This window comes from Malus sylvestris, chromosome 16 (genome assembly GCF_916048215.2).
Source record: "Malus sylvestris chromosome 16, drMalSylv7.2, whole genome shotgun sequence".
Lineage (NCBI taxonomy): Eukaryota > Viridiplantae > Streptophyta > Magnoliopsida > Rosales > Rosaceae > Malus > Malus sylvestris.
The window spans coordinates 25,444,094-25,463,357 of NC_062275.1; the positions used below are offsets into that span (position 1 = coordinate 25,444,094).

General features: G+C 39.7%; 2 long non-coding RNA genes across 4 annotated transcripts; one reads left to right on the plus strand and one right to left on the minus strand.

Moving 5' to 3' along the window:
- The first annotated feature begins 809 nt into the window (after window positions 1–809).
- On the plus strand, window positions 810–1,576 carry LOC126608408 (uncharacterized). Its single transcript, XR_007617862.1, has 2 exons — window positions 810–1,207; window positions 1,321–1,576. It is a non-coding gene; the product is annotated as an uncharacterized LOC126608408 (long non-coding RNA).
- Window positions 1,577–5,057: 3,481 nt separating this feature from the next.
- Window positions 5,058–9,288, minus strand: LOC126608404 (uncharacterized). Of its 3 annotated transcripts, XR_007617857.1 has the most exons (4): window positions 8,777–9,288; window positions 8,455–8,552; window positions 7,032–7,111; window positions 6,019–6,335 (listed from the first exon to the last, which is right to left on the minus strand). It is a non-coding gene; the product is annotated as an uncharacterized LOC126608404 (long non-coding RNA). The 3 variants fall into 3 exon arrangements; XR_007617856.1 differs by lacking the exons at window positions 6,019–6,335; window positions 7,032–7,111 and adding an exon at window positions 5,058–5,596; XR_007617855.1 differs by lacking the exon at window positions 6,019–6,335 and having other exon boundaries at window positions 6,950–7,111.
- Window positions 9,289–19,264: the final 9,976 nt, after the last annotated feature.

Consider the following 19,264-nt stretch of genomic DNA (forward strand, 5'->3'; position numbering starts at 1 on the left):
AAAGGAAATCATGTTGATAAACCATTAAAACAAATGTTTGTAAAATCTACACCAAAGTGGCTTTTTAATGAAATTTTGTTTATTAAGGAGGTTGCATGGAGAGTGATTCGTAATACATGACATGATAAACACTATACTCCAAAGGGTACTAAGTTAACTGGTTGGTTTTATTAATGAATGTATAGGTTTTTAGTTAGTCTTTGAGCCAACTATTTTCTCATCCACAGATTAGAATTTTAGTTGTAACTTGAACCCTAATTAAGAAGGCTATACAATAAGGATGCATGATCAGACCATATGCATAAAATGCAGTCATGTATCTTGCCCAAAGGTGTTACATGTATCTATGATTGATTATTTTTTCAATGAAGTTATTTGATTGTTTTCGTGGCTTCTTTAGTGAATTCGAATGCTCAAAGTTTCTCCTCCATTGAGCCCTTGAATGGAGGGAATTTCAAGTAAGCAAGATGTTGAGATCGTGCTAGGACTGGTGGATTACGATCTTGCATTGAGGGAAGACCAACCACCTGCTGTGACTGAAAATAGCACCAATGAGCTAATGATGAAGGGTAAAAGGTAGGAGAAATCCAACAAGATGGCTCTCATGGTGATGAAGAGGTCAATCACTAAGACAGTCAGAGGTGGGATCCCAGTGTGCGAGAAGGCGAAAGACTTCCTGGAGGTTGTGGATGCAAAGTTTAAGGTTTCTGAGAATGCTAAAATGGGCAACTTGATGACCACTCTGACATCACTCAAGTTCAATAGAAAAACTAGTGTTCGTAAGCACATTTTGAAATTCGATGGGATCTCGAGATGCCACTCGATGATTCTTTTGTTGTCCATATGGCACTCTCATCACTACCTGAGTCATTTGAACAACTTAAGATATCATACAACACATAAAAGGAGAAGTGGACCCTTGAGGAGATGATCTCCTTTTGTGTGCAAGACAAGAATAGGCTGAGCAAGACCAAATCTGGGACTGTGAATTTGGTCAACTTCAATGCTGCGAAACGGCCTATAGTGAACATTGGTAAGCAAACTAAGCCCTGTACTACCTTTAATGTTGCTGCCAATATTGCTTCCTCCTCTAGAGGAACTCAAAACTATAAGGTGCACTTGGAAAACATGAGGTGTTATTTTTGCAAACAATTGGCACATTTGATAAGGGACTGTGAGAAAAGAAAGAAATGGGCAGTGAAGAAAGGTAATAAAACTATCAATGTTTTTGTTTGTTTTCAAACTTTACTTGTTGAGGCTCCTCCAAATACTTGGCAGTTTGACACTAGCAACTCGGTACATATTACCAATTCCTTGCAGGGCTTTTCAAGAAGAGTGTCAACAAGTAATGAAGTTTTCGAAGTGCATGTTGGTAATGGAAATAAAGTAGTTGTGGAAGCAATAGGCAACCTCAAGCTTAGACTATCTTCTGGCTTTGTTTTAGAACTTTTTTATGTTCTTATGTTCCATCGTTAACTAGGTCTTTAGTTTCTGCTTCAAAACTTGTAAGGAATGGTTTTGCTTTCATCAAAGACGATGAAAGCATAAGGTTATTTATGAAGAATGATTTGAATTATTTGCTTGGTGTTTGTCTTTTAGACAATGATTTTGGAAAATGGATTGCACCATCATGAATGATTTAAATTGTTATAATATTGATTCTTCACTGCAAGTTAAAAGACCATTATTAAATGACCTTTCTTCCATGCTTTGGAATAGAAGATTAGGTCATATATCTAAAACAAGATTGCAACGTTTGGTGAAAGAAAATATTTTGCCTGATTTAAATTTCACCAACCTACATGATTGTGTGGATTGTCGCAAAGGGAAGTTGACAAAAGTTAAAAAGAAGAATTAAACAAGGAGTCTAAAATTGTTGGAAGTGATGCATTCCGACATCTGTGGTCCTTTTCCCACAAAAGCAATATGTGGAAATGTGTATTTTGTAACATTTATAGTGATTTTTCAAGAAATGGATATTCTTTTTAATTTCAAAAAAATCACAAGTTCCAAATTGTTTTAAATTTTTAAAAACAAAGTTGAAAACCAATTGGACACTACAATAAAGGTTTTGAGATCGGATAAAGGAGGGAAATACTTTGGTAGGTTTACAGAGGCTGGGCAACAGAAGGGACCATTGGCTTTATATCTTGAAGAATGTGGTATTCAAGCTCAGTATACCACACCTGGGACACTAGAGTAAAACGGTGTCGCGGAAAGAAGGAATAGAACGCTGAAAAAGATGGTGAGAAGTATGATGAGCCGCACAACTCTCCCTCATTTTCTTTGGGGAGAAGCCTTGAAGATGGCAAATTATGTATTGAACCAAGTCTTGAGCAAAGCTGTGAATAAAACTCCATTTGAGATTTGGACCTCGAGGAAACCTAGTCTCAATCATCTTCATGTTTGGGGGTGCAAGGCAGAGGCTAGGATGTATAATCCACAAGAAAAGAAACGTGACTCAAGAACCGTAAGCTGTTAAGCTGTCATTTTATTGGTTTTCCTAAAAAATCTAAGGGTTACAAGTTTTATGCTCCAAACTTGCACATTAGAGTTTTTGAAACCAATAATGCGAAGTTTATTGAAGAAGAAGTCAGTCATGATGGAGGATATTCAAATGGCTTTATTTTCTAAGAACATAAGGATCCCACTGACTTTCATGGAGGAGATAATCAACAAGGGTCAAATGCCATGCAAACCATTATGTTCGAACCTGAGGTAGTGCCACCTATTCCTGAAATTGGTAGTATAATCAATGATCTTGCAAATGCTCCAATGCATGAACCTGTTATCGAGGAAGTTGCTAGGAAAAACCCAGTAATAAATGAAATACTGAGAAGAGCATCGCAAAGGGTTCGAAGGTCAGCGATCTCTAATGATTATGTGACCTACTTGATTGAAGTGGAGTATGATGAAGGAATGTTGGTTAATCCAGCAACCTGTATGGAAGCAAGGAACGGTGAGAATTTTCAGTCTTAGAAGCATGCAATGGAGGAGGAAATTAAGTCCATGCAAATTAATCAAGTGTGGTCATTGGTGGAGAAAACAGATTCAATGAGACCCATTAGATGCAAATGGGTGTATAAGACGAAGAGGGACTCGAAGGGCAAAGTTGAAAGGTTTAAAGCAAGATTGTTGGTGAAGGGTAGGTCTGGCAAACGGGTCGTGTCTGTCATGTTCGTGTCGTTTTCGTGTAACACATGTTATCTTAACGGGTCGTGTCGTGGGTCCTTAACAGGTCGAGTCACTTTACCCAACGGGTAAAGTGGTTATGACCCGTTAAGAAAAAAAAATTCTTAAATTTGCACATACCACACATTGCTACATAAATATTACTTCAAAATATTAAAACACATTTGTTGTTAAGTACTACATCTACACTCGAAAATAAGAGCCTAATAAAAAAGCATCCATACACTACTAGTCTATTACAAAATATTAAATGTGCAAGGATATGCAAAATGAAAGAGTTTTTGTTTTCAAGGTTGTGAAACATAGATACAATCATACAAATGAACTTGCGGCGTTCAAAATAAAAAAAAATAAAAAAAATAAAAAAAATAAAAAGACCTGCCTGCCAATTGCCAATACTTGGGACAAATAATTCCATACAAATAATTAAGACATTGCATCTACTACAGCAAAAGGTGGGGCATCACTACTATGTCGTTGCCTACCTCATAGGCCACCTGAATTCTAACCTCCCCAATCCCCTGATAACATATCCCAAATATATATATAATATATAACCTCCCCAATCCCCTGATAACATATCCCCAATATATATATGACATTAAGTAATGAATCTCACCTTACGACTTACAATACGACTAAATAGCATGACATAATAAAGTTAATTTACATAACTACATCTATACTCCCGAATTCTAATGCTTGATTCTATTTCTGCCTCGTCCTTTTGTGATTTTCAAGCTTGCAAAGCCAACGCGAAGCACGCTTGTTCGATCATTGGGTTTTTTTTAATGTTTGCAAACATGCCCCAACCCAGAAACTCCAGAATCTCCAAAATTAGAAAACTCCAGAAACCGCAAACCCAGAAAATCCCCAGGCATTAGTATTAATTTTAACGAAAACCCCAAATCACTAGTTTTTGAAAAAAAACACAGAATACCCAAAAATACAAAATTCATACCTTTAGCGTGTGCTTGCATGTGTGTGGTTTTCTTGTGGCTGCCAAAGTCAAGTTGAAGGAAGTGAATGGAGGAGGATGCGAAAGAGATGCGAATTAAAGAGACGGCGCGGGAGTAAGTCTGGACTGGAGAGATCAGAGTGAATGAGAAAGAAGAGAATGATAGTCTCCAACCTAATGCAACATGGACGGCTGAGATTAAATCTCAACCGATCCAATGGTCACCAATTTTTTAAATTTAATTATATATATATATAATTATTATAGTTTTTAGGGGTATAAAATTGTTAAATTAATATATATATAATTATTATAGTATTTTTTTAGGGTTATAAAATTATAAAATTAATATTTTGCTTATCATGTATCGTGTTACCCACGTGTATACCTGAACTAACTCGTTGTCTTAACAAGTGCTTATCGGGTTACCTGATAATGATCCGATTCGTTAGCGTGTCGACCCAAACACCTGTTAATTTCGTGTCATGTCGTGTTGGGTTATCGGGTCATGTCAGGAATTGCCAAGCCTAGCGAAGGGTTTCAACCAAAGGGAAGGAGTGGATTACAACGAAACATTCTCACCTGTTTCATCAAAAGATTATCTTCGTATAATCTTGGCATTGGTGGCACACTTCAACCTAGAACTTCATCAAATGGACGTTAAAACCACTTTCCTCAATGGTGATCTTGAAGAGGATATTTACATGGAGTAGCCTCTTGGTTTTGTAGAAGAAGGAAAAGGTCATTTGCTTTGCAAATTAAGCAAACCGATATCTGGGCTGAAACAAGCATTAAGACAATTGTTTATGAAGTTCGATCAAAAGGTAACATAAATTGGTTTCATTGAAAATAAGGTTGATGATTGCATCTATTTCACATGCATTGGTTTGACAATTTTCATGGTCAAATTAATAAGGAAAATCATAATTAAATAAACTCGATTGTTTTAACTGCTAATTCTAATGAAGCAGCAGTAGTTCGACATATTGCTTCTGATGAAAATTATTATATATCAGTGGTGCAAATTAGCAAAATAATAGTGCCTTCAGACTTTTTGAAAACATTCGATAGTGCCTTCAGGCTTAAATTCACCAATATCATAACCTTCTCCATCAGTACCTTCACCTTCTCCGTCCCCCCCCCCTCCTGCATCACCTACTTCATCAACTCTCAATATCACCAAAATTCTAAATGACCATCCAGACTTCATAATAATTTTTTTATTTGGTCTAAAATAGGAAAAAACCCAAAACAGAAGATGTACAAAACTTTAGACATGAATAATTCAAGATATGAATATAGAGAGGACTAAATTTAAGATCAATAGGATAAAAAGACATGCATTTTGATATTTTCATGCATATACTTCTTGTACTCAATGCATTTCCCTTGTACGAATTGTAGCCCCCTCATCAATTTAAGAGAACTACTGACCTTCAATTTCACCTACAAAGAATAAAAAAGTCGACGGTTCAGAAACATTACAAATGCCATCTGATGAAACCTAAACCCTACAAACGCCAGAAAAGGGTACAAATTTTAGAGAGAAAGCTGTCGAAATCTTACAGGAACAATCTTAGGTGGAGCAAATCTTTCAAAACCAACCTCATCCCTCCCTCACTCTCTCTGCAATTCCCAACCAACCCCATTCCTCCCTCACTCTATCTCTTTAATTTCCACTCTTCCATAACCCCATATTCAGCATCATTACTCAACCCATAATTCTATCTCTGCATTCCCACTCCCCCATGCTCCCAAATTCAGCATTTTTTTTTTCATCTAAATTACCATGAAAAAGTGTGATTAATAATCTTAATAACGTGCTCAAAATCAATCCCAAATTTCCGAAATGGCATAGACTTCAACATTGGAAAACATATGAACTTGCCCACCTATTTGACATTGCAGTTGAATAATCTCACATAAATTCGCATCAAAAGAATCAATAAATTTGACTAAGAATTCTCCAAAACCCACAATTTAAATGAAAAAAACCCACAAATTTAAACCAAAAATTCTATAAAATCATGAAAAATTTAATAAAATCCCATTACATTAATCACAAATTTGATCATTCAAATCTTCACATCCAATAAGTTTAGAAAGGTACCTAGCTTCCTTGCAAAATGGTATCTCTACAGGCCAAGGCTCAAATTCCCTTGCTGCTGCCTTCATTCGATAAATCCTAATTCAAGCAGTCACATATATCATATACATATATATATATATATATATATAATAAGTTGATGCGCTCAATGGGCATGAACTTATCAGAAATTGTGAAACCGACTGAACACATTTAGTGTAATGTCCACAATTAAATAATGAGCATGAAAATGACTAACAGGGGTAACACAAACTGCTCAACTTAGGAATTAAAGCATCCAATATTTAGAAAATAATTGACAATTTTCATGGTCAAATTAATAAGGAAAATCATAATTAAATAAACTCGATTGTTTTAACTGCTAATTCTAATGAAGCAGCAGTAGTTCGACATATTGCTTCTGATGAAAATTATTATATATCAGTGGTGCAAATTAGCAAAATAATAGTGCCTTCAGACTTTTTGAAAACATTCGATAGTGCCTTCAGGCTTAAATTCACCAATATCATAACCTTCTCCATCAGTACCTTCACCTTCTCCGTCCCCCCCCCCTCCTGCATCACCTACTTCATCAACTCTCAATATCACCAAAATTCTAAATGACCATCCAGACTTCATAATAATTTTTTTATTTGGTCTAAAATAGGAAAAAACCCAAAACAGAAGATGTACAAAACTTTAGACATGAATAATTCAAGATATGAATATAGAGAGGACTAAATTTAAGATCAATAGGATAAAAAGACATGCATTTTGATATTTTCATGCATATACTTCTTGTACTCAATGCATTTCCCTTGTACGAATTGTAGCCCCCTCATCAATTTAAGAGAACTACTGACCTTCAATTTCACCTACAAAGAATAAAAAAGTCGACGGTTCAGAAACATTACAAATGCCATCTGATGAAACCTAAACCCTACAAACGCCAGAAAAGGGTACAAATTTTAGAGAGAAAGCTGTCGAAATCTTACAGGAACAATCTTAGGTGGAGCAAATCTTTCAAAACCAACCTCATCCCTCCCTCACTCTCTCTGCAATTCCCAACCAACCCCATTCCTCCCTCACTCTATCTCTTTAATTTCCACTCTTCCATAACCCCATATTCAGCATCATTACTCAACCCATAATTCTATCTCTGCATTCCCACTCCCCCATGCTCCCAAATTCAGCATTTTTTTTTCATCTAAATTACCATGAAAAAGTGTGATTAATAATCTTAATAACGTGCTCAAAATCAATCCCAAATTTCCGAAATGGCATAGACTTCAAAACAAAAATTTAATTCTGCTACAGGACCTAATGGACGGCAGAAAATGGTAAGGGGAGACGGGTTAGGACAGTGGGAAATGGACCAGGTTTTTTTTTTATTCATTGAGTCCATCATTTTGTAAGTGGTCTGCCAACTCCTTAATTTAATAGGATTAGTTTAGGACTTTGTGAGCATGGGTGCTGCAGGTTGATAACAAAACAATTTAAAAGTTGAAAAACCTTACCCACTCATCTATTGTATTAAACCTTAAGGATACCTCCCAATATAAACATAAATTAAGGGCTGGTTTGGTATTGCTGTGCTTTGAAAAAAAAGCTGCTGTGAGAATAAGCGGCTGTGAAATAAATCAGCAGTGTTTGGTAAACTTTTTTGTAAAAGTGCTTTTGGAAAAAAAAACAGTCTGATAGTGGGTCTTTTCATTAAAGGAGCACTGTAGCTCCGTGTGCTTTGAAAAAAAACCAGTTTTAAAAGCTGCAAATAGCAGCTTCAACTTTTTCCTTTGATTTTAGCTAATTCTCACAGCAGCTTCCAAAATAAGCCCTTTTTTTTCAGTTTACCAAACACCTAAAACCCTCGTAGTTTTTTTTCATGGGTGCTTTTTTTTTAAGCACCTCACTCCCAAACCACCCCTAAATATAACTAAAAAAATACAGATAAAACAAACAATAATCAGCAAACAAAAACCCTAAACATTCGGATTTTTCAGATTTAGATGAAACCCAATTTCCACACAATAAATTCAAAATCCCATTAAAGAAAATCAAATGCTAAATCCAAAACCTGCATTCTCATAAAAAAAAATCACTAAAAAGAAAAACCCAGAAAAGTAAAAAAAAAAAAAAAAAAAAAACTTTGATTTTAACTCTTTTAAATGCAAAAAATCATATACGCAAACTTAAAGGAACAAACAAAAGAAAAACTTACATAAATTTTGAAAGCCTTATAATGCGCTAGATGGATCCAGTGGAAATCTGTTGGACCTTTTCCCCAATTAGATAGAATTTGACATTGGCTGCAACAAACTGAAAAACACATTGTCACCAAGCATAAAAGCCGTTTTTCAGATAAAATGAGGGCATATATAAATATCACTCAGATTCAACAAACTGCATACTAATACCTGTTTAGATTTTTTAAATTATTTAGTTACTATGGTAAGAAACATAATTCAAATAATTATGACAATTCACCAGAAAAACAAAATATTATCAAATAAGTTATAACTGGAAAAACATAAACAACTTACAGCCTCCAGTTGTATGAAAATGCTTGTTTAATTTTCTTTTGTTGCTTTTATGAGATGGAAATGGAGGCTTATTCTTGTCTCGTGCTCAATGATATCAATTTTAGCTTGCTCCCAAACGTACTGCAAAAGCTAAAAGAAAGTTACTGACTTTGCAAGTAAACAATAGCCGCTAATTTTTCTCCAAAATTTTCAGATATCTCATTCCCAACCATACATCCAAATAAAATAAAAGTAAAAACTCCACAGTACCAATACACAACCAAAATTTGAACCTGAAAATCCATCTTCAAAGTTCTATCAAATGTGAGCATTTACTCAATTTTAAGAAGTTGTATTGTTAAAACTTAAATCCCATGATGAACTCAACTTCCTTAATCTTTTCTAAAGAAGCAATAATTCACATAATGTATCCAAATAAGAAAATAACATATGATTCATGCTATCTTATACTTTCATATCCAAGTTATGTTTATGCAAATCATGAGAGGCACACATTTAAATCTCATCCCCTCCACACACAACAACAACAAAGCCTTTTCCCACTAAGTGGGGTCGGCTATATGAATCCTAGAACGCCATTGCGCTCGGTTTTGTGTCATGTCCTCCGTCAAATCCAAGTACTCTAAGTCTTTTCTTAGGGTCTCTTCCAAAGTTTTCCTAGTTCTTCCTCTACCCCTTCGGTCCTAAACCTCTGTCCCGTAGTCACATCTTCGAACCGGAGCGTCAGTAGGCCTTCTTTGCACATGTCCAAACCACCGTAACCGAGTTTCTCTCCTCTTTCCTTCAATTTCGACTACTCTTACTTTACCTCGGATATCCTCATTCCTAATCTTATCCTTTCTCGTGTGCCCACACATCCAACGAAGCATCCTCATCTCCACTACACTTACGTGTTGATGCTTCACCGCCCAACATTTTATGCCATACAGCATCGCCGGCCTTATTGCCGTCCTATAAAATTTTCCCTTGAGCTTCAGTGGCCTACGACGGTCACACAATACGCCAGATGCACTCTTCCACTTCATCCATCCAGCTTGTATTATATGGGTGAGATCTCCATCAAATTCTCCGTTCTTTTGCAAGATAGATCCTAGGTAGCGAAAACGATCGCTCTTTGGTATTTCCTGATCTCTGATCCTCACCCCTAACTCATTTTGGCCTCCGTTTGCACTGAACTTGCACTCCATGTATTCTGTCTTTGATCGGCTTAGGCGAAGACCTTTAGATTCCAACACTTCTCTCCAAAGGTTAAGCTTCGCGTTTACCCCTTCCTGCGTTTCATCTATCAACACTATATCGTTTACGAAAAGCATACACCAAAGAATATCATCTTAAATATTAAGTTTGTGATCTTCGCTAGATTGCTCCGGTCATTAGTGTGCATAAGTATGTAAATGGATAGAGACAGGAAGCAAACACAAGATGTACGTGGTTCACCCAGATTGGCTACGTCCACGGAGTAAAGGAGTTCTCATTAATTGTGAAGGGTTTACACAGTACATAGGTTCAAGCTCTCCTTTAGTGAGTACAAGTGAATGATTTAGTACAAATGACATTAGGAAATATTGTGGGAGAATGATCTCGTAATCCCGAAACTTTTAAGTACCGAAGTGTGGTATCGTCTTCACTTGCCTTATCTGTCTCATAGGTAGATGTGGCATCTTCTTTGGAAGTACTCTTCCTCCCTCCAAGGGTGGTATCTTTAACTGGTGAAGATGCACAAGGTAATGTATCAATTTCAATTGACGCTTACTTGTAGTTTCAGGCTTAATCAAGCGCGATACAAACCATGTAGTAGGAGTCCCCCAAGTCGCCGAGCTAGGGGATCTGCTGAAAGAGGTGATAGACAAGGTAAGCAATCAGAGCTCCAAGCAATCAGTCCCAGATCAGAAGTTTGATTTCGAGTTCCGGCTGATTGTTATCCTTCTCCTTATCTTGCAGGCAGCATGAAGGATAAAGAGAAGAAAAGGAGAAAAGGTGATATGAGATACTTTTGCTTTTGAAGAAGTAACTTTCCACAGGCTTATTCTTGAACTGGGCTGGAGGGTTTTCTGGTTTCCGCCAGAGTATAAGGCCGACTGAAGAATTTGAGGGTCAAAACAAGTCCATCAAATCTAGAGTACGTTCGACTCTGCTGATATGGGATACTTTTGCTGTTAACAAAGTAGTGGATGTATCGGCACATGTTCTGTTGCGCTTGTCTCCACATGCTTCCTTGTATACTTCTCACTTGCCCTATTTGTTCCTCAGGCAGATGTGGTATCTTCTCGGGGAGCATAAGATGTTGAAGATGAGTACTCGAGAGCAATGCCAGGTAAGTAATCAAGTAAGGGGTTCCAGGCAGTCAGTTCCGAACTGGAAGCTTGATTCCAAGTGCTGACTGATTACTCACTTTCTCCTTGTCTTGCAGGTAAGAACAAGGCCAAAGGAAAAGACAGGGATAAAGCATGATATGGGATACTCTTGCTTTTAACCCTGATGATATGAGATATTCTTGCTCTGATGTAGCTTGTTTGCAGAGGTATTCTCGGGGGGAAAGAAAGCTGAGTATTTCGAGAGGCTTCGTTGGGAGTGCCCTCTCAGATATGAGGAAGGGTTGAGCATTTTTGCAGGTCTGCCTGTCCGTTGAGGATGGAGGTCGACATATATAGGAGTCTCCCTAACAACAAGGAGTAATGCTATTCCTTTACCCTGCTTGGTCATAGCACGGCAGTGGGAGCTGCCAGCTTCACGTGTTTTAACTATGTCAGAGCACTTTGAAAAAGTGGTATGTGGTATCTGGAAAGCTGATGTTACGTGTGGCTTTATCCAAGAAGATCTGGCTATCGAAGTTGAGAAAGCGGTGTGAGGATTACAGACAAGCTTTATCTAAGGGGCTCTCGAAGTTGAGAAAGCGGTGCCTCTTCGGTTTTCGAACAAGCAATCCTGTTGGGGATTTGTCTCTCGAGATTCGGAGAACGGTGCCTCTTCGATTTTTGAGAAAGCAATCCTGCTAGGAGTCTGGCTCTCGAGATTCGGAGAGCGGTGTCTCGTCGCTTTTTGAGAAAGTAATCATGTTGGGAGTCTGGCTCTCGGGATTCGGAGGACGGTGCCTCTGCGATCTTGAAGCAAGCAATCTTGTTGGGAATGTATTCTCGAATGTGAGTAAAGGTTAGGCCTGTTTGCTAGTCTACCTTGCCACAGAGCACAGAGGTTGACACACAGGGACTTTCCAATTATCCAGCAGTGGTCCTGTTCCTTTACCCTTGTGGGTAATAATATGGTAGCTAGACCTTCAAAATTTATGTGTCTAAACTTTGTTAGTGCTGTTTCTTTGCTATTCTTTTACCCTTCTTGGTCATAGCGATGTAATGGGAGCTGCAAGCTTCACGTGTCTAAACTTTGTCAGAGATTTTTGGCAAAGTTATCTGTGGTACCCGTGAGCTAATGTTGCGTGTGGAAAGTGGATGATTGAACAGTAACATTCACGTGCTTTCTACTTCACCAGAAATCTTCGACAGAATGCCCGTAATTTTCGCAAAGTTGAGTGTGCATGTGACAGGTGCTGACAAGGTTGAAAAAGCAGGTGCCTCTTCGATTTCTGAGATCGGCCCTCGTGGTCTCTAAGCAGCCCAGCTTTTGAGAAAGCAACGCCTCTTCGATTTCTGCGATCGACCTTCGTGGTCTTTGAGCAGCCCAGCCTTTGGGAAAGCAAACGCCTCTTCGATTCCTGAGATCGGCCCTCGTGGTCTCTGAGCAGCCCAACTTTTGAGAAAGCAAACCCTTTTCGATTTCTGAGCAGGCGCCTCTTTGATTTCTGAAGCTCCATCGAGTGCAGATTTTTATAGAGGCTGGTATTAAGTTCCAAAGCACACTTGAATCTCCACCAGTAGAAGCTCCCTTCTTACATTTCTAAGATCTTGATTTGTCCGACCTTTTCTCTCTTCAACACCTTTGAAAATGTCTGGCCCCTCCGACCGTCGTTTTGACTTGAACCTTGTTGAAGAGGCAGCCACGCCTTCTCCAGACAACATATGGCGCCCATCCTTCTTATCCCCTACTGGTCATCTTACCGTTGGGGATTCCGTGATGAAGAATGATATGATCGCTGGGGTGGTGGCCAGGAACCTTTTCACTCCCAAAGATAACAGACTACTTTCCAAACGGTCTGATGAGTTGGCTGTTAAGGATTCTCTGGCTCTCCGTGTTCAGTGTGCAGGTTCTGTGTCTAATATGGCCCAACGCCTATTTGCTCGAACCCGCCAAGTTGAATCATTGGCGGCTGAAGTGATGAGTCTCAAACAGGAGATTAGAGGGCTCAAGCATGAGAATAAACAGTTGCACCGGCTCGCACATGACTATGCTACAAACATGAAGAGGAAGCTTGACCAGATGAAGGAATCTGATGGTCAGATTTTACATGATCATCAGAGGTTTGTGGGTTTGTTTCAAAGGCATTTATTGCCTTTGTGTTCTGGAGCTGTACCGCGTAATGAAGCTCCAAATGATCAACCTCTGATGCCTCCTCCTTCTAGGGTGCTGTCCAGTACTAAGGCTTCGAATGATCCCCCTCCGGTGCCTTCTCTTTATGGGGCTCTACCGACTGCTGAGACTTCTCTTAAGCAACCTTTGTGAAGGCTCCCTCTTGTTTGTTTATTTTGACTCATGTATATGTACATATTTGTAACTTATTGGAGATATCAATAAATAAGCTTTGTTTCATTTTAACGTATTGTGTTAAATACACCAAAGTCTTCTTCACTAAGTTTTTTGAATTTTTCTTTTGTTGAAGCTTTGTGAGTGGAGCATGTAGGTTGAGGTAGTGTTCCCTTAATTTCCCGAGTGGGGAAAACTTCTCAATTGGAGACTTGAAAAATCCAAGTCACTGAGTGGGGTCGGCTATATGAATCTTAGAACGCCATTGTGCTCGATCATGTGTCATGTCCTCCGTTAAATCCAAGTACTCTAAGTCTTTTCTTAGAGTCTCTTCCAAAGTTTTCCTAGGTCTTCCTCTACCCTTTCGGCCCTGAACCTCTGTCCCGTAGTCTCATCTTCTAACCGGAGCGTCAGTAGGCCTTCTTTGCACATGTCCAAACCACCGTAACCGATTTTCTCTCAGCTTTCCTTCAATTTTGGCTACTCCTACTTTACCTCGGATATCCTCATTCCTAATCTTATCCTTTCTCATGTGCCCACACATCCAACGAAGCATCCTCATCTCCGCTACACCTATTTTGTGTACGTGTTGATGCTTCACCGCCCAACATTCTGTGCCATACAACATCGCCGACCTTATTGCCGTCCTATAAAATTTTCCCTTAAGCTTCAGTGGCATACGACGATCACACAACACGCCGGATGCACTCTTCCACTTCATCCATCCAGCTTGTATTCTATGGTTGAGATCTCCATCTAATTCTCCGTTCTTTTGCAAGATAGATCCTAGGTAGCGAAAACGGTCGCTCTTTGGTATTTCCTGATCTCCGATCCTCGCCCCTAACTCATTTTGACCTCCATTTGCACTGAATTTACACTCCATATATTCTGTCTTTGATCGGCTTAGGCGAAGACCTTTAGATTCCAACACTTCTCTCCAAAGGTTAAGCTTCGCATTTACCCCTTCCTGAGTTTCATCTATCAACACTATATCGTCTGCGAAAAACATACACCAAGGAATATCATCTTGAATATGTCCTATTAACTCATCCATTACCAACGCAAAAATGTAAGGACTTAAGGATGAGCCTTGAGTATATGCTACTCGTACTCCTTTATTCTCTAAAATCCTCCAAAGAATGTCTCTTGGGACCTTATCATACACTTTTTCCAAATCTATAAAGACCATGTGTAAATCATTTTTCCCATCTCTATATCTTTCTATCAATCTTCGTAAGAGATAGATTGCCTCCATGGTTGAGCGCCCTGGCATGAACCCGAATTGGTTGTCCGAAACCCGTGTCTCTTGCCTCAATCTATGCTCAATGACTCTCTCCCAGAGCTTCATTGTATGACTCATTAGCTTAATACCCCTATAGTTCATGCAATTTTGTACGTCGCCCTTATTCTTGTAAATAGGCACCAAGGTGCTCTTTCGCCACTCGTTTGGCATCTTCTTCGTTTTCAAAATCCTATTGAAAAGGTCAGTGAGCCATGTTATACCCGTCTCTCCCAAGGCTTTCCACACTTCAATCGGTATATCGTCTGGGCCCACTGCTTTTCTATGCTTCATCTTCTTCAAAGCTATAACCACTTCTTCCTTCCTGATTCGACGATAAAAGGAGTAGTTTCTACACTCTTCTGAGTTACTCAACTCCCCTAAAGAAGTACTCCTTTCATTTCCTTCATTGAAAAGATTATGAAAATAACCTCTCCATCTGTCTTTGACCGCGTTCTCTATAGCAAGAACCTTTCCATCGTCATCCTTAATGCACCTCACTTGGTTTAGGTCCCTTGTCTTCTTTTCCCTTACTCTAGCTAGTTTATAGATATCCAACTCTCTTTCTTTGGTATCTAGTCGCTTATACATATTGTCATAAGCCGCTAACTTCGCTTCTCTCACAGCTTTCTTCGCCTCTTGCTTCGCTCTTCTATACCTTTCACCATTTTCATCAGTCATATCCTTGTATAAGGCTTTACAACATTCCTTCTTAGCCTTCACCTTTGTTTGTACCTCCTCATTCCACCACCAAGATTCCTTTTGGTGTGGAGCAAAGCCCTTGGACTCTCCTAATACCTTTTTTGCTACTTTTCGGATACAGCTAGCCATGGAATCCCACCTTTGGCTAGCTTCCCCCTCTCTATCCCACACACACTGGGTGATTACTTGCTCTTTGAAAATGACTTGTTTTTCTCCTTTTAGATTCCACCATCTAGTCCTTGGGCACTTCCAAGTCTTGTTCTTTTTTCTCACTCTTTTGATATGTACATCCATCACCAACAAGCGATGTTGATTAGCCAAGCTCTCCCCCGGTATAACTTTGCAATCCTTACAAGTTATACTATCCCCTTTCCTCATTAGAAGAAAATATATTTGTGTTTTTGACGACCCACTCTTGTAGGTGATCACATGTTCTTCTCTCTTCTTAAAGAAGGTGTTGGCTAAGAAGAGATCATATGTCATTGCAAAATCCAAGATAGCTTCCCCATCCTCGTTTCTCTCCCCAAAACCATGGCCATCATGAAAACCTCCATAGTTGCCTGTCTCCCTGCCTACGTGTCCATTTAAATCTCCTCCTACTTCTCCGTCTAAGCAATTCCTTGCACCAAGTCTCCAAGGTCTTCCCAAAATTTCTCCTTCGAACTCGTATCCAACCCTACTTGAGGTGCGTACGCACTAATCACATTGATGAGTTCTTGTCCTATTACAATCTTGATTGCCATGATTCTATCTCCTACCCTCTTGACATCTACAACATCTTGTGTCAAGGTCTTGTCCACAATGATGCCAACACCGTTTCTCATTCTATTTGTGCCCGAATACCAAAGCTTAAACCCTGAGTTTTCTAGATCTTTTGCCTTAAGACCAACCCACTTAGTTTCTTGTAGACACATAATATTTATCCTTCTCCTTACCATAACTTCCACTACTTCCATAGATTTTCCCATTAAGGTTCCTATATTCCACGTTCCTAAACGCATTCTACTCTCTTGAACTCTACCCTTCTGTCCTAGCTTCTTCACCATCCCCCGTCTAATAGGATCAAAATACTTCTTTTGTGTGTCCTGTGTAAAGTTGATAGGAGCATATGACAACTTTGAGTGGAGTCGTTCGAAAAGAAGTTTCTATGGCCCCCTTGCTCATTTAACACTACATCCGGGTGCCGATGGAGATACATCGACCCTTGCTCACTTATCACTGTGCTCGGGCCGCACAGAATAGGATTGACACTATAAAAAGTTGCCCCAATATTGTCGCAGGAAATGGTTGGCTTATCCATTAAGGAGACACCAAGCTCATGGAGAAGGGATTGAAGCCAAGCTAGTTCAGCAGTAGTAGAGGCTATGGCGCGGTATTCTGCTTCCGTGGACGATCGAGCGACAGAACGTTGTTTGCGAGAGCTCCAAGAGATTAAGTTGCCACCCAAATAGATGACATAACCCGTGGTAGACTTACGGTTATCACGATCACCAGCCCAGTCAGCGTCTGAGAAGGCATATAGACGAGATGAGGCACTGCGGCGGAAGAGAATGCCATGAAAAATAGTGCCTTTTAGATAGCGGATGAGACGTTTCAAGGCCTACCAATAAGACTCAGTTGGTCGATGCATGAACTGTGAGAGTTTGTTGACAGTAAATGAGATGTCAGGGCGGGTGAGACTGAGGTATTGGAGACCTCCAACAAGTTGTCGAAAGGTAGTAGCATCAGTGAGATGAGAGCCATCAGAGAGAATCAAAGGAGTAGAGGTAGCCATTGGTGTGGTCACATCCTTAGCACCATCCATTTTAGCTTTAGCGAGAAGATCATGGATGTATTTATGTTGAGAAAGAAACAAACCCGTGGTGGTGGGTATCACTTCAACCCCAAGGAAATAATGAAGGTTCCCCAAATCTTTGACAGAAAAACGATTTGCCAAGGCTTGAATGAATGTAGAGAGGAGACTGGTATTATTTCCTGTAAGAACAAGATCATCAACATAAACTAGACGGAAGATCACATCATTATCCTGACGAAAAATAAAGAGAGAGGTATCTGAGATGGCATTGACAAATCCTTGATTGAGCAAAAAGGTGCTCAACTCCTTGTACCATAATCGGGGTGCCTGCTTGAGGCCATATAGAGCTTTGCGAAGTTTACAGATATGTGTTGGAACAGTAGATTCACCGAACCCGGGGGGTTGTACCATGTAAACATCTTCAGAGAGTGATCCATGCAAAAAGGCATTGTTCACGTCTAATTGACGAAGAGGCCAACCATGAGTGAGAGCCAAATGAAGAACAATACGGATGGTGGTTGGTTTGACAACTGGACTGAATGTGTCTAAGAAATCCACGCCAGGACATTGGTGAAAGCCTTTAGCAACAAGGCGTGCTTTGTACCTATCAATGCTGCCATCAGAATGTCTTTTGATGTGGAAGACCCATTTGCACCCGATAAGATTCTATGAAGGTTGAGGAGGAACAAGCTCCCATGTGCCATTGCGGATTAACGCATTGAACTCGTCGGACATTGCTGCACGCCAAAGAGGATCTTTGATAGCCTGAGAAACACATGTTGGTTCAATGGGAGAAGGAAATGGGTGTTTGGTGGCAGTGCAAAGTTGTTTAGGTTTAAAGATATTGTTTTTGGCTCTGGTGGTCATGGGGTGATGGTTGAAATTATTTGGTGGTGGTGGTGGGGGTAAAGGAATGATAGATGTGGGTATGAGATGATGTGGGGATGGGGGGTGAGCAGTCGCAGATGGTGATGGTGCAGGGAAGAGACACAACTCCGAGACCTCCGAAGATGTATGAGTGGCAGCATGCTGAGAAGAGGTGTGTGATGGAACTGGTGGCACTTCGGCAATGTGAGCAGGAATGGAGATGGCGGCTGGAGTGACAGCAGACCATGCAGTAGAGTCGGGGGAAGGAATTGAAGGGATGACGGAGTCACGAGAAGAAAAAGGAAAAGTGTTTTCATCAAATCGAACGTGACGGGAAACAAACATACGACGGGAAGGGAGATCAAGACATAGATAAGCACTTTGAGTAGAGGAGTAACCAAGAAAGAGACATGGACGAGATCGAGGAAGAAGCTTGTTGGAATTATAGGGTCTTAACCAAGGGAAACATAAGCAACCAAACACACGAAGCTTAATGTAGTTAGGAAGATCACCAAAGAGAGCTTTGTATGGAGAGATATTATTGAGAACATGAGTGGGCATCCTATTAATAAGATACACAGCAGTTTTGAAAGCATATGACCAATAAGTTAGGGGTAAGGATGCTTGGTGGAGAAGTGTTAACCCTGTTTCGACAACATGGCGGTGGCAGCGTTCAGTAACACCATTGTGTTCAGGAGTGTGTGGAGGAGTGGTGAGGTGAGTGATGCCATTTGTGGAAAGAAAATGTTTGAGTTTAACATATTCTCCTCATCCGTCAGAGTAGAAGGTGATTATTTTGGTGTGGAAGTAGTTTTCTACAAGAGCTTTAAAGGTTGTGAAGATTGAGAAAACATCGGATTTGTGTTTCATGGGATAAAACCAAATATATTTCGTGAAATGATCGACAAAGATAACATAGTATGAAAAACCATCAGTAGATAAATAGGGAGCAGGACCCCATACATCACTATAAATTAGTTCAAGGGGACGCTTACTAACAAGCGTAGAATGACCAAATGGGAGCTTGTGGCTCTTATTGCAATGACAAGAAGTGCAAACAGAAGGAGTTGAAGACATAAGAATGGAGGAGGTACGTTGGATTTGAAGATAGGTTCGATGGTTGGGGTGACCAAGCCTACGGTGCCACACATTGAAGGAGTCCATCACACTGCTCATAACTTGTTTTTGAGGCATCAAGCACGGCCACTCA